Source organism: Plutella xylostella, chromosome 27, assembly GCF_932276165.1.
Source record: "Plutella xylostella chromosome 27, ilPluXylo3.1, whole genome shotgun sequence".
NCBI lineage: Eukaryota > Metazoa > Arthropoda > Insecta > Lepidoptera > Plutellidae > Plutella > Plutella xylostella.
The window spans coordinates 6795742-6812931 of NC_064007.1; the positions used below are offsets into that span (position 1 = coordinate 6795742).

Here is a 17190-nt window from a genome sequence, read left to right on the forward strand (position 1 = left end):
TAGGCCAAGATAAATAGTCGTTGCTTAGCACTTGCTCAAACTAATGCTTAGCCAAGTACGGCTTCACCTGAACTAAGTCGAGTTGGAATGAGTCTCTAAAATAGACACTACATAGCGTTTGCTCGGCTAAGTCACTGGCTTAGAACCTGTTATGTCAAATCTGCGTCAAATGTATATTTATTTAACTGTGGTCATAGTTTCATTCCGTAGTTTTTTAGCAAATTTGGTATAAATGTGGTCTGTGGATAGCCTGAGGGCATAGAATAATAATTTCCTGAGAGTGTGGCAGATGTGACAACTTGTGTATGCTAAGCAAGGGCCAAGTCTTGACAAATGTGAACTCGAACTCGGCTAAGTCAGAGTGCGAACTTACAGGCATAGTCTGTGCTTAAGTAGTGTCTATTTTAGTGAATTCGTGTTCTTAGCATGTGCTTAAGCTAAGACTCCGTCTTAGTTTCGTCTATTTATCTTGGCCTTAATGTCTAAATTTAAACACAATAAGTTAACATATTTTTTTATAAATTTATGTTTAAAAAGTGGCTTTTTAGGCAAATACTCATGTAAGTTTTAAGTTTATAAGGTTTTTTTTCTTATACATATAGGATGTTTTCGGAGTGGTAGGTATATTGTTACCTGAAAAGGGGTGACTCAGACTCATTCTGAGAAACTTTTGTTGGGTAGTTTAACTTGATTATGTTGATGACTTTGAAATTTTGTTTTTTATTGAAATTAAATGTATTTTTAACAACTTATGATTTTTATAAGTATCTTTCCTTTGCCCCCTTTGGTATATTAATACTATGTAGGTACGAATAGAAATCATAAGTAGGTATATGAAAAAGACGTATGTAGAAATATGCGAAACGTTTTACATATTTGATGTGTCCTAGAGTCCACTTGCAAAGCTAAGGGTCTTAAGGGGACCATAAATAGCTACGTTTACCTTAAATAAAATTTACACAGCGGTGTTGTAAAAAAACGTTGTATTAAGTAACTACTAGCTGTTCCCGCGAGCTTCGCTTCGCCTTAAAAAGTTATCCCGTGGGAATTCCGGGATAAAAAGTAGCCTATGTTCTTTCTCAGGGTCTAGACCATAATGTATACTAAATTTCATTGCAGACATTGTACAAACCTTAGAATAACAATATACGAACAAGACGGTAAAGTAATTTATGTTTACTGGCGTATTCGACGATGTATCTGTGTCAGTTCATTATATACTTATGTACAATACCTAGAAACTTACGTAGCGTAGGACATACAATACAGTGTGTTAAAAAGGATAGACAAGACACTAAGAGTTGTAGATTTTGACCTTTACTATAATTATTTACCACTATTTGCTTTGCCGTAGACAAGTAAAAAAGCTACAATAAATAATATTGCGATGGCCATGGCTTGGCCATCGCAATTTTTACTGAGATACTTTTGAGACTGGAAATAAAAAGGAAAGTGATGGTTTTCAGTATGAAGTTACTAATAATGACTGTGCTATTTTACCATGGTAAGCTTTATTATTTACGGTAGACTAAAATTGGATATATCTATTATCTATGTGTATGTCGCAGGCATCGGGTTTAATCTCCTGTTTGATTGAACCGCTAGCCCGTTCATTGGATGACGCTGCTTAGTTGTATGACTAGGCCGAACGTTGATTGCACAAGCGTCACAAAACGTCCAACTAGTTAGCTGACTTAAAATCAGTCAGGTGGTGAACAAAACAAATATGGCCTCTAACAGCTAACAGCTGACACAAAAAGCACCTATATTGTTAGTTTTTTGCAAATAAATTAGCTTTAAAGTGCTTTATTTGTGTTAAAATAGTGTGACAACATGGATTTACCTATAATTACGCCGCGGGCAAAAATTGTGGCGTAACTGGATAATTATAAACAACAATATGAAGGTAAGTTTATTGTTATTGTTTAGATAATTTGTGAGATAAGAGCTTTGTAACATAGTCTTTTTGTTGACTCTTGTCTGTTCATGTTCACCCTAACCAGACATTACAAAGTTGCTATACTATATCCCATTCAACGACTCCGCTGAATGACGTTCAGTCATGACGTCGAACGTTACAATCAACGACTTGACGAGTTGTCCTTTAGTCATATAACTGAATAGCGCCATTCAATGAACGGGCTAGTGGTTCAATCAAACAGGAGATTAAACCAGATGCCTGCGACATGTATATGTGGTACTTTATACTAAGCTCCTTCAGTTTTCAAAGGTAAAAGAATGTAACCTTACCAATTTTTTATTTATATAGTTAGGAAGGTATATTAAATCAAAGTCTATTTAAAAAGTAAAAGAATTGTTATTTCTTTATTACCGATAGGGTACAATCAACCCCCAGTAAAAGAGAAATATTTTTTTTAACATTATTAGGCATGTATTAATTACCTAACTTAAGAATGTCAATTTTATCCTTATGCGATCCATAAATTTTATGCGATCAGGAATTTCTCATAAAAATTATGGACTCCGTGTAGGTAGGTATATAATTATGTTTTCAGGGAGCTGTGGGGACATGGTGACTGTGAGGGAGCCCCCCGCGCCCCCCGTGCCCCCCGCGCCCCACGCCAACAGGATCGTCGGGGGACGACCCACCACCGTCGAGGCATACCCATACATGGCTTATTTAAGATCATTATGTACGGTAGGTACTGCTGCTTTACCAGACCCACCGACATAATTATGGAAGCTTCGTTTGGAGCTGTCAACGCGAGCAATGAAAAGGTTAAATTTTCATAATACCGATACCAAACAGGGAAGTAATGTTGATGTGACTGTGACCGTAGGTACACAGTTGTACGGGTAGGGTCAGTGCGTCTCAGTATGTTCGAGAAATACTTCTCAAATGTTCTAAAAATTAAAATAATGAAGGTATTCAATATCCATAATGATAGTTATTTGTTGGTAGTTCTGATGTAAGTTATCAGATCATATCAAAATTATGTGACATTACTTACTAATGATTTGATTTAGCATAACTAATTAAGTAGCTATACGTCAGTTTTCAGGGTTTTAAACTTCCACGGTATAATAATAAAAAATAAAAAATATATTATTTATTTAACTCTTCGTTGTACAAATATTACAAAGATTACATAGTACAATTTTATAAGATTTTAATTAAAAAATAATCATTTATAATTTGTTTGACAGCCAACTTCTACCATGTATTTCTTTTTCGATGGTAAGGCCCCAAAACTTTAGTTAAATTAGGAGGTAAGTTCTAAAAATTAAAATTATGAAGTTACCTTTCTTTTTGTCAAACCAGGATGCGTTACTTACGGGCCTTTTCGGTGCTGGACACCATTATATTTTTTAATTATTCTTAATGTTCTTTTGTTTGATTCACTTTTAATTTAAATTTCGTTTTTTATTTTATTTTTTGTGTACTTATATGGTGCTAGACACCGAATAAAGATTTTTTATATTTTATCTTTATCTTGGCGTCATAGCTCGGCGTCATGTTAGCGCTCTGACGCGCGCTGGTAATGCTTTCTGTTTGACGTAGCGTTATGTTATTTTGAATTTGCGGTTAGTTATTATATAGCCCTCATTGTAACGTACTTTATCGCTGTATTTGCAGATGCGTGGTCAGAGGCTGCTGGGGGGTTACTGTGGGGGCGTGATACTCACACAGCACCACGTGCTCACCGCTGCACACTGCTTATTTCGGTATTAAATTCCAAAATGTTGTAAGTACTTAGTTACGATTTAGCGGTTGGCCATTCTCTAAATTATCATGAACGTCTCACTATATTTCCCTTTCATTAATTTACGAGCTGCCCCCAAGAGCTTCGCTGCGCCTTTAAGGCGCTATTATACGCAGAACTAGCGCAACCATTAGATAAAATTCGTATCATCCGTTTGAAGCGCCAATTTTGTGGTATCATTTAACATGGCCATGAAGTGTCCGAGCGCCGTCATCCTTCATGTCGTTCTCGCTGACGGAGCGTCACGGATGGTGACGGTTGTGGTGGACAAACAGCCAAACGCACCGTGTAGCGCATATATTTACTATTTTAAATTAAAAATAGTCAATCCAAAAGAGAACCCGATGTGAATTGTGTTACAGGTGTGAACCCTTTGCCACTGTAGTATCAAGTCATGCGGTGAATGATCTAGGTACTTTACACCATACCATTAAATCTTTCCAGAATAATCAATGACACTACCATCTTGAGGGCATCTAAAGTTGTCATTCGCGTCGGATCCACCTACAATGACCGCGGAGGCTCAAAGCATGAGACGTCCAAGACCTTGGTCCACGAGGATTACAAATATTCGGAGAGTAAAGACAACGACGTTGCAGTGTTGGTGCTGTCGACCAGTGTGAGCAACTACCGGAGCAGCTCGGTGCAGCCAGCCGTCATCCCCCCGGGGGGGTATGTGGTCCCGGACAACGCGTCTGTGGTAGCTGTCGGGTGGGGACGGACTAATGTGAGTATCTAACACTTCACCTTGCGGATTTTATCGGCAACTATAGGTGAATAATGACCTTATATCCTATTTGATAATAAATGGAAATAAACCCCATGTTTGGTATGATACCCCAATGATCCCTTTAGTAATTTCTGTCGGCTTCTTATACCACGACTGTAATACCCCGTAGATGAAATGCATCAAGTCAAGCCCCATCGGCCTGCGACTCGTGGGGCTGCGCAAGGTGGACCGAGACACCTGCGCCGCACGTTATCCGAGATTCTCATACAACAACATGCTCTGCGCGGGGCTGCTTGGTGTTGGAGGTAAGCTCGTTTATCTGACTTATGAAGTCGACAGGCTGGACCGACTTATGGAGACGTTTGACGAGTTCTATTGAGTGCGTTTGAGTTTTGATGAAAAAAAGACCCGCTTCAAAGTCACAGGATTCATGAATGTTTGTGAGAAAGTTTGTGTCTGTCCACACACGTTGGGTATTTTCCAGACTCGTCAAGTCGTCATTCCTATCTTGGCTAACAATAAGAGTTTGTCCCATATAGGAGCCGGCACTTGCAAGGGTGACTCCGGTGGTCCCCTGGTGTACAACGGGGTGGTGGTGGGGGTGACCTCATTTGCGATGAGATGCGCCGATTCCTTCTACCCTCACGTGTTCACGCGCGTCTCTAGCTACACCAACTGGATCAACAACACTGTGAGAAGTTATAATAAAATAAATATATAGAAAGATAAACTGTATTATCACAAAAACTTGAAACATTGTTTAATAAGTGTTAAAACGATAGTTTGGAGATTATTATGCGTTTGACAAAACTCTCGTTAAACATCTGTTAAGTACTGTCTTTAGTTTTTGTGGTAAGGTTCACAGACTTGGGTCGCTGCCCCGCTGTACTGCACCCTTGCACCCCACAGGTGAAAATGACAGCCCCATAAATAGTTTTTTTCCCTTAATACTTATTTATGACATTTTTAATCTTCCACGGTAAGCAAGTAAGTAGGAAGCTGATACCCTCGATTTACATTATAATTTTAAAAATATTTTTTCCAGTTACGACAAAACCAGGTTGAGGTTGTGCACAAGCTCAGTCACAACACCGCCGTGGCTGCTGACGTCAGCAGTTTGATGCTACTCGCCTTCGTGACCTCAATATGGATAATGTATTCCGAAATCATTTATTTTTGAATTAATAATAATAATAATAAACTTTTTATTTCAGCAAAAGCCATATTTTGTTAGTAACAATTAAACTTAACCTATGTTAGTGTAATAAAAAGACAATCTTAGGACTACATAAACAAAAAATATTAGATATTAATATTTACAAGCTTATATAAAAGTATTTACAATTTCCCAAATACCCTATTCACCCAATGCTTCAATATGCTACCATCCGTTCTTCCTGCAATGACCTCCAGCATGCCGTTGGTGCTGGCGCGCACCCTGTACATGAGCGACGCTACCTTTTTGCGCATAATTGCATGGAAGCCATCAGTATGTGCTTCCGCAAACATACCGGATGCACTGCAGTGGCGAGGCAGCCCCAACAACATCCTAAAGGCATTGTTATATTGAACTCGCAGAGCGCTGAGAGCCTTTTGCGTATATTTGACCCACAGGCTGCCCGTGTAAAAACATTGACAATAGGATTTAAAAAGTGTAATTTTTACTTCACGTGAGCATCGAGCAAACCTGCGGGCCAACATATTCGCGCGGGCTGCCAGCGCCCTGCGCTCCCGTTCAATATCATCATCATCATGCAGGTCTTCATTGACAATATGCCCCAGGTACTTAAAGCTAGATACCCTTTTCAACGGCTGACCATACAATTTTATGGGTATATTGAATGCAGTAGCCTTATTTCTAGTTTTAAAAACCATAAGCTCGCTTTTTTTAACATTATATAATAGGCCATGCGTAAGAGCATACCTCTCACAAATGTTCAGTAGCCTGCTCAGTCCGTTGATTGAAGGGCTCAGCAGAACCATGTCATCTGCGTAACTGATGTTATTCATGCTCTTACCATCCACATAACATCCTGCATGTGTTCTGCTGAGCTCATCAATCAGGCTGTCAACATAAACATTGAACAGTAAAGGGGAAGATAACCACAATTATACCTACATAGATACTCGTATTCGATTTTTTTTTTTTTTAATTAAGATTAAAACTAGAATAAATAAAATTGTAATACTTACTTATGTATCTACGAGTATTTACCAAAAGTCATACCTATACCTAAAAATATTATTATTACGTTTGTACCTATATGTAGTAATACTAGTACCTATAACGCATTAACCTCTCTGTGTATTTTTCTAAATTGTTAACGACTGTGTAGCATTAATACTAACCTTAGTGGTTAAAATATGCTAGTAAAATGTATTATAAAACTAAGATTTGTTATGATAAATAAAAAAAAAAAAAGATATCTACCCAATTGTACTCTACCATACTTAACTACCGTAAATAATAAAGCTTACCATAGTAAAATAGCACAGTCATAAATAGTAACTTCATACTGAAAACCATCACTTTCCTGTTTATTACCTGTCAAAAAGTAAGTAAAAATTGCGATGGCCAAGCCATGGCCATCGCAATTTTATTTATTGTAGCTTTTTTACTTGTCTACGGCGAAGCAATGAGGACGGATATATAACAGTACAAGGTGTTGCAATAGTGGTAAATAATTATAGTAAAGGTGAAAATCTACGACTCTTTGTATCTTGTCTATCCTTTTTAACACACTGCATTGCATGTCATACGCTACGTAAGTTCCTATGTATTGTACATACTGACCTGACATAGATACAGCGTCGAATGCGCCAGTAAAGTGACACTCCATCTTGTTCTTATATTGTTAATCTAAGGTATGTATTTTATATTATAATATACTTAAGTACCTAGTTACTGAACAATGTTTTTTACAACACCGCCGTGTAATTTTTTTAAGGTAAATGTGTGAGCCCCTTCGACACGACTCACAACTAACACGAATGCCGGGTGGTACGAATTCAAAGAAAACACCAGTATTAATTTTCACTATTCACCTCGAGTGTCTCTGGAGTTGTTCACTGTTCGAGCTTTCTATTAGAACTGAACTGTTCGACTGTTACTATTAAACTGAACTTAATATGCGCCGGACACCTCGCTTTATATAGGCCGGCGAGCAATCTTCCCGAAAGTTCCAGAGATACTCGGGGTCACACTATTTATTATTATTATTACTAAGTAGGTAGAACAATCTATACTTATCTACTAACTATAAGTACTTAACTTAGCATCTAGAAAGTTCGCGGACGTTGTGGAACATTCCCTAACTATTGTTCTAGAAGCTTCCAGACTATTGTAGATCTATTGAATCCATACTAATCCTTCTAGAACTTTATCGAAACTACTGGAAAGTGATAGAATGTTCCAGAACCTTCGCGAGTTATCTATTCTATCTATCGATTGTCGCGAACATTACTCCCGCCGCAGCTCTTGTAGCTGAACTATCCAGGTCGCGACATCTTCGTCGATGGGCAGCTCCTCGGTCATCTCCATGGTAGGCGCCCGCAGGATTCATGACGTCTCCTTGCTGCTGAGAATCTCGCACATACTTCTCCATCCATCGTGCCCAATACTTGTCCGTTAATCTCTTGTCTATGAGATCCAGTCTTCTAACTGCCAAGTCACACTTGCTGTTGGACACTACTTTCCGCAGCAGTTCGGTCTCTCCCGCCGGTATACCCTTGAGTTTGTCCGCCAGAAACGGCAGCGCATACCGATCTATCTCACTATCTGTCGGACTATCGAATTCTGTAGGGAGATGAACCGTTTTTATGGCACTCACACTCATCCTACGATTCTCTAGACTACGATCTTTGGTCGTGTCTATAGACGGTGTGGGTGCTTCGATGACTTCAGCTAGGGGTGGCAGTGTTGGCCCCTCACTTTCAGCACTGACTGGCTCACTTGTCGATGTGACACTGTTTACTGGAGCCACTCTATTTCCCTGCAGCGGTTTGTTCCGCTGTGGCTCCCGCCGGTTTTCACCGGCGACGACTACTTCCGCAAGTTCAGGCGTAACTCTGCTTGCGACGACGTTTTTTACAGGTTCAGGCGGGAGAAGGCAGGGCAAGATTTCCACCACAGGTTGGCTGACAATGACTTCTTTCGATTCAGAGTCAAAGGATAAATCTCCTGACACATGGTTCACTTTTTCTGTGGTCGCCTTTACTCGCACTGTGTTAACTTGCGATGTTACTCTGTGTGTAGTCTTTACTGTGTCCGTGTGTAACATTGGGTGATGTGATGATTGGCACCCATTTTTATGACATGGCTTAAACTTGCATACGTGGCCGAACCGTCGAACTTTAAGACAGCGGAAGCAAAGTTTATGTGCTTTGGCCAGCTCCCATCTTGCCTGTACGCTGGCTTTCTTCATCATGTAGCAATCGCTGGTACTATGCTCATGGTTACAGACCGGACACGAAGTGGGGACTGTGGAAGCCATCGATATTTCTGTGACATGATGATCACTTCCGTGTTTATTTCTCAACCTGGGCTCCCGCCGGTCTTCAGCAGTAACAATTTCAGCTAAAGCAAATTCACCAACTTCACTCGATACAACTTTGAAGAAGTTGGTTAACGTGATGAGGTTCGGCTGGTCTTTTGGTTGTTCGTGGTTAAATCTGTAGTATTCAAACTGTAAAGCAGACGGCATCTTTTCAACGACTGCCCGCACGACTTCCGCGTTATACAAATGATGGGGCTTCTCAAGTGCTCGTATAGTTGCCGTCACGTTCATAATTTTCGAGGCGAACACGCAGATATCACTTGGATTTGCAGATAATTTCGGTAAACTACGCAACTTATTTAATTCTGCCATGGCGATTGCTTCTGAACGACCGAATCTAAGTTCTAAAAGCTCCATGACTTCACGCGCAGTTGTTGCTCCAACAAAGAGACAATGCACTGCCTCTTTAGCAAGACCTCGCAAACTTCTTCGCAATCTTGCCAGGTTCTCCTGTTCACTGAGGTGTGGCTCAGATTCCTCAAAGGCTCTTTTAAATGGCAACCAATCTGTTGATGAACCATTAAAGTATGGCAGTTCCACTATTCTTGAACTGGCAGGCTGCATGTAACGTGCAACAGCAGAGCCTATGGCAGCAGCGAGCTCCTCATAGTCGTGCTTCACCACAATAGGTTCACTAGCCGTCACGCTAGTGGGCATCTGTTGCGCATGATATGCGCTTCTTTGTTCTTCAAGCATGGCTGCTCGTGCAGCATGGCATCGTGGTCCCGCAGGTTCAGGCAGGACTTGGCACGCGACGACGTCTTGCGGTGAGTGTGCGGGTGTACTTCTCCGCACCCACTCGGATGTGCGCGCCACTTTGATGTTTTCATCCTCTTCTTGCTTCTGCTCCTCTTCCGAGTCCTCCTCTAGCACGGCGACTTTGGCTGCAGCCAATTCGACATCAAACATAGCTGCCTCAGCTTTAGCTATTGCCGCCTCTTTTCGTCGCTCGAGAAGTTCCAATCGAGCTTGGGCCAATTCTCTTCGCCGTGCACGAGAAGCAGTGGAGCGCGACGAACATGGAAGACATGATCTTCCCTGATTTGTCGATGTTGACTCGACACTATCTATTGCAGCGCTGACTGCGGCGGCGGGGGCAACGGCAGTTGTGACACCGGCAATGACTATAGAACAGGGTGGCAACAATGGAGGGTGCAGCGTCTCCGTCGTCGGCTCTGACGGCGGTTGTGGACCTGGTGTACCTCCTGTGGTTGCACCCAATGCCGATGCATACTCCGTTGCATCTGCAGACCTCGTCGTGGAGACGGCAGATTTCTCGTCCGTAGTCCTCTTCACTGCGTACGACTTCTGAGACCTCGTTACAGGCATCTTCTTTTCTTCCAATCCGGATGCACGAATGACCATACATGTAAGGTCACTTCACGAACAAATACGAATGCCGGCTCAACTATAACTATCCGGCTCGAAGGACCATGAATGTGAGCCCCTTCGACACGACTCACAACTAACACGAATGCCGGGTGGTACGAATTCAAAGAAAACACCAGTATTAATTTTCACTATTCACCTCGAGTGTCTCTGGAGTTGTTCACTGTTCGAGCTTTCTATTAGAACTGAACTGTTCGACTGTTACTATTAAACTGAACTTAATATGCGCCGGACACCTCGCTTTATATAGGCCGGCGAGCAATCTTCCCGAAAGTTCCAGAGATACTCGGGGTCACACTATTTATTATTATTATTACTAAGTAGGTAGAACAATCTATACTTATCTACTAACTATAAGTACTTAACTTAGCATCTAGAAAGTTCGCGGACGTTGTGGAACATTCCCTAACTATTGTTCTAGAAGCTTCCAGACTATTGTAGATCTATTGAATCCATACTAATCCTTCTAGAACTTTATCGAAACTACTGGAAAGTGATAGAATGTTCCAGAACCTTCGCGAGTTATCTATTCTATCTATCGATTGTCGCGAACAAGATGTAGCTATTAATTTTACGCTAGGTACCTTTAGTTTTGCAAGAGAACTCTAGGGCACAACAAACATTTTCTACATACGTCTTTTTAATAAACTTTATACGTACCTACATAGTTTTAATGTACCAAATGGGGCCAAGGAAAGATAAATAAAAAATCATAAGTTGTTAAAAATACATTTACTTAATTTAATAAAAGACAAAATTTCGAAGTCATCAACATCATTAAATTAAACTACCTAACAAAAGCTACACGGAATGAGTCTGTGTCACCCCTCTTCAGGTAACTACATAATCTACATATACCACTCCGGCAACATCCTATATGTATAATAGGAAAAAAACCATATGAACGGAAATGAAAAACTTTCTTTAGTACCTATAATGCCACTTTTTTAAATATAAATTTATAAAAATTATGTTAAATTACAAAACTTTAAATTATTTAAATGAAACTGTTTTCAAGAGGATGGACACAAATCTATGGAAGCTGGGACCAGCACCAATAGAAATGAGTGATACGCCGTTGAAAAGGTTTTTTTTTTTGCAGAATATGAATAAGAGAAGCGACTCCTGATTTACTGTCCAATTAGAATTATCATACCTTGAAAGTGTTTATATTTTATTTCTGTAATTTTCATGTTTTTGTTATTTTTTGACATTCATTTTTTAATTTTTATTATTACAAATGATCATCCTAACCTACGGCGCTCAGACTTGGTCTTTGACGGAACATCAGAAGTCTAGGCTGAAGGTTTGCCAACGAGCGATGGAGCGTAGCATACTGGGTGTGACCAGGCTAGACCGCGTCAGAAACACCACACTGCGCTCCGCCACTCGCATAAAAGACGTAGGTGCACAGACCGCTAAGCTGAAGTGGGCCTGGGCAGGCCACGTCATGCGAATGCACCCGGACCGGTGGGCAAAAATTATAACCGAGTGGGTGCCGAGCGACGGACGCAGGCGCCCAGGTAGACCTAGGCGGCGATGGCGGGACGACCTGGACAGATTTTTGCCGGATTGGCGTCAGGTGGTCGACAATAGAGACGTGTGGAGTGAACATGGGGAGGCCTTTGCCCAGCAGTGGGACACTGAAATGGCTAAATAAAAAAAAAAAATGATCATTATTCATTTTAATATTATTATATTTTATTATATCAATAAATAAAACCTGTTGAAAGTAATATCTCCCATTTTTAAAATACGTGTTCGATGTGTGACTCATCTTTATTGGACGTAGGTCCCAAAACGCCCATCCTCTTTTTACACTAAAACTATCATCTTACTTAAAAAAATAATCAGATTTCGGAAAACAATATCCAAATTAATTGACGTTGCGAAGGCGAGTAGCATCAGACTGGTGACGTCAGCTGCCACGGCGTTGTTGTGACTGTTCTTGTGCACAGCCACAACCTGGTTTTGACTTACCTGGAAAGTTTAAAATTATAATGTAAATCGAGGGTATCATCTTCCTACTGTACTTACCTACCTAATTTCATCAAATTTGCTCACCATACTGAGGTCTTGTTCGTCATAAAGAAATGTTAAGAGAAGAAACTATTTAAGGGGGGCATTCTCAGCCGTGGGGTGCAAGGGAGCAGTACAGCAAGGCACCGGCCCAAGGTTTTATTCTATTTCTATATTTCATTATACTACTTACAGTGTTGTTGATCCAGTCGATATAGCTAGAGACGCGCATGAACACATGAGGGTAGAAGGAATCGTCGCATGTCATAATAAACGCGGCCACCCCCACCACCACCCCGTTGTACACCAGGGGACCACCTGAGTCACCCATACAAACACCAGCTCCTGTGAAGGGACAAACTCTTATTGTTAGAGGAGCTATGGCGGCTTGACGAGTCTGGAAAATACCCAACATGTGTGGACACAAACTTTCTCACAAACACTCATGAATCTTGTGACTTCGAAGCGGGTCGGTTTTTCATGAAACTTCAAACGCACTCGATAAAACTCGTCAAACGTACCTCCAACATCAAGCAGCGCCGCGCAGAGCATGGAGTCTACGGCCGGAGCCCCCCACCGCGCGGCGCAGGTGTCTCGGTCCACCGTGCGCAGCCCCACGTGCCGCAGCCCGAGGGAGGTTGATTTGCTGCATTTCATCTACGGGGTATTACAGTAGTGGTATAGGAAGTCGACAGAAATGACTCAGGGGCTCATTGGGGTATCATGCCAAACATGGGGTTTATAACATCCATTTATTATCAAATAAGATCCGCAAGGTGAAGTGTTAGATACTCACATCAGTCTGTCCCCACCCGACAGCTACCACAGACGCGTTGTCCGGGACCACATACCCCCTCGGGGGGATGGCGGCTGGCTGCACCGAGCTGCTCCGGTAGTTGCTTATACTGGTCGGCAGCACCAACACTGCCACGTCGTTGTCGAAGAAATAGTGACTCTGTCCAAGTTCTCCGAATCTTCCAGAGCAACAAAAGCAACATTGCGAGCATGCCTATAGCAGTTCTGAAGTCTGATGTTTGCTTTAAGGGGATTACGAAACCTAAAATGCTAAAGTCGGTTTGATATACTTGATTAGATTGGAAAAACGGTAGCTTCTATCACTTTGAGAAAAATATATATTGTAGCAGAGGGTATACTCAACATGTTAGTTGCTTAGAAATTGGTGCAGGATTATAATAAGTATGTTAAAAAAAATTGCAAACAAACCATGTCTTTTGCCATTTTTCGACTTATTATGAAAAAACCCTCGAAATCAGAGGGCCCATTTTCATGGAATCTTATATGTATGTGTAGGTAATTAAATTCTTAACAAAGTTACCTTAAAGAGTTGGATTTAATGGACCAGAAGTCAACTTTTTTTACAAAAAACTAATAAATTCCGGTTTAAAAATGATGACGCCGTGACAGATTTCAGATTTCTTCAGTCGTCGCCCTGGTGGCGGCCTGTTAGGAGCGATACCCACGCCATTTTATTTTTAATCAAATATTTCACAAAAACTGATTAAATCAACAAATGATGACTGCAAATATTATAATACATATGCATTTGCTATGAAAAGTTAATTTTCTAAACATTTTAGATGGAGAAAAGCCGAAAATTCTTAGAAAACATTTCGCCTTTTCGATTTGTTTACATTTTTTACTATAGAGTTACAGATGCATAGATAAAGGTAAACATTATACATAATGACACTTATTAAATTCTCCGAATAAGAACTATACGGTCAATACAGTATGCCAAAGCGCGAGCCTGTTTATATTCTGAGGGGTAATAATTTAACTTTATTTTATTTTAATTAACGGTTGTGTATGCTAGGTAAGCTACACAATATACAGGGTGTTGAAAATTAAGTTCTCAATTTGTATTATTTGAAACCAAAAACCGTAATTTTTTATAATATATATTTTAAGATGTGGTAGTCTGTACACTAAAGGGTGTTCAAAAGTATAAGTACTTTTAAAAATTGAAGAACTAAAATGTACATATTTTTTTAAATCTATGAAGGTATTTAACAAGCTTTGCAAAAAAAGCGGTTAAGTGCGACTTTATCTACATATATACACACATACATACACTCTCACGCCTTGTACTAATGTACTCCCTTGCGGGGTAGGCAGAGGTGCATTGCTGCACCCACTTTTCGCCAGTGTTGTTTAAATCCCAATGTAATAGGGGGCGGGCCTATTGCCATTTTACGGGCACATCCAAGACCCGAGAACAAATATCTGTGTTTAAACAAAGATCTGGTCCAGCCGGGAATCGAATCCGGGAACTTCGGCTCAGTAGTCAGGGTCAATAACTACTACGCAATACGGTCGTCTAGTATTAAAAAAAACTCATAAAAAATATGTATTTAACACAGCTTTTGAACTCCTGAAGGAAATAGAGGGGTGTTATAAGTTTAAAGGAAGGGCTGAACCAGTTTTTTTTTATTAGGGTTATAGGTAATGTACCAATATTTTTTATTATTTTTTCAAATATGTAAATGTCATACCATTATTGAATTGCCATAAAATTACATATAGTTATAGTTATAGAAATGGGCAGGGAAACCAGTGCCCATTCGCCACTGCAACCTAAAAGATCTATTGTGACTCCCCTTGCCAGGTCAAATCTCACTCTACAGGTCCAGGTAAACCTGATATTACCTATATAGGATGTTGCAAAAAGATTATACTATGCCAACAGGCGGTGACTCAGGGAATTATTCTGAACAACTTTTGTTCTACTAGTTTTGGAAATTCTCGAAAAATAAATTCGGTCTTTATAGTAAAAAGTCACGTGATCGAATAAGTTTCTTTGTAAAAGGTTTTATTTTGTGAATTTTCAAAATTGTTGAAGAAAAGTGGATCAGAATGACCCCTAAATCCACTTTTGGCTTAGCTTTATACCCATTTTGCAACACCTTGTATATCGTCAGCGTCACCTCAGATCGTAATCATCGTAACTCCTCGTGACCAACTTTAAGAGGAGACACATATACTGTTTTATTTGTAGTTCTAGTTAACATACTACCTACCTAAAGTTTTTTTTTTAACTAGCCTAAAAAGGATTTGTTTAGACAGTCTATCTTCCTGTTCAACCGCAGCCTGAGTGCCAGTGAGTTTCTCAATGACTGAAAGGAGGCCACATTAGTGCTCCTAAATAAATAAAGCAGGCCTGTAGATTATCTTTCCGTTGACCGACACATCTAACTGCTGTAAGAGCCTGACAAGCTCTTCGAACGAGTCATACCTCTGTAGTAGGGTAACGTAACGTACCTAGGGACATTTTCGACTACCCCAACTTTGAATGAAGCTATCGCAGCGTACAACTAAGATATTAATGTGAAATTTTCTTTATTCGGTAGGATATATAATCTATTATCACTAGTATTTGTGCTTAAGCTTTAGTGTGGCCAGATTTTATTAAATTAAGATAAAAGTAAAAATGCTTGTTTTGACCCAAGGTACGTTACACGTTTGTACCTTGGGACTCTGTTTCCTATAGCTTTGTACTATGGAAAATGCAAACTTCTAAATAACGCCTTATATCTCTGTTCTTATTTATTTACTGCATCTCTCTTCTGTCTAGTTTCACTCTGGCACTAATAAGAACAGAGATATAAGGCGTTATTTAGATGTTTGCATTTTCCATAGTACAAAGCCATAGGAAACAGTGTCCCAAGGTACAAATTTAATCGTGTCCCAAGGTACAAAAAAGCAATATTTAACCATAATTTAAATATCTTTATTTTTAATTAATAGGAATCTTTCAGATAATTGCCATGTCATAAAATTAAATAACTGAAAAGTTATACGTGACATCCATGTCTTTACTTTGAGCATGCCTCAATGAGATAAAGCAACACAAAAAACTATACAAAAGCTACTTTTGACTCCAAAAAACTTCATATTGTCTTCACCACACACTCCATGCTGGTATGATCACGAGACTCACTAGTTTTGCCAAGCGAGTAAAATACTATGCCTAGGGTAGAATTTTAATGTGTTTATTTAGCCGGTTTTTAAAATACAATCAATGTCCCAAGGTACAAGCGTCCCAAGGTACGTTACGTTACCCTACGTGGTGGTACGGTCTCGACCTTTTTTTTTTTTTTTTTTTTTAAAGATTTTATTATCACTCCACAGACTTTATGTCCGTGCCTTTTTGGGAGATCAATATATTGTGAGAGTTTGGTTGTTTTTTGTCTTCATCTTTTAACTACTCACTACTCAATGTGGAAGCTTATAATATATATATATATTTTATCTTTTATATACATATATACCTATATATTATTAATATTTTTTTTTTTTTTTGCACTCCTGGAGGAAAATCTACACAGACACAGAGAGGTCTCGACCTTTCGGACAGTCAGTTTGGCATCCGAAATGCGTGATCGATAGTGGGTACAATACTTTGCGTTCGTTCACTGTCGGAGCAGGATGAGAACTAGCTCTTAGCTTAAAAATAGTAACCGCGTTCCTAGAGGGCTGACATCCCAAGGATTCATTACGAAAAGCTGGAGCTGTGCTCGCCATGCAGTGCATGGGCTACTTAGGAATCTGGGAGGCTGTTGCAAAGGAGTCCGTTGCCTCTATACGGTACGGGTGCCGTGCGATTTATGGCCCTTCCAGGAGCACCTGTTTTGTCAAGTCGAAGAGAATGGCTCGTATTCGACGCAACCTGCAGTACTGGTGGGATTGGTTGGAGGTCTGGACAGCACGTAGCTGCAGCAGCCGTCATGCCGTCAAAAAAAAGTTGAAATTC

The 17190-nt window shown here is 40.1% G+C and overlaps 1 protein-coding gene across 3 annotated transcripts in view; it reads left to right on the forward strand.

Moving 5' to 3' along the window:
* LOC119691823 (trypsin CFT-1-like) overlaps positions 1–17190 on the forward strand; it is a 238995-nt gene that overhangs the window by 66533 nt on the left and 155272 nt on the right. The window lies entirely within an intron of this gene.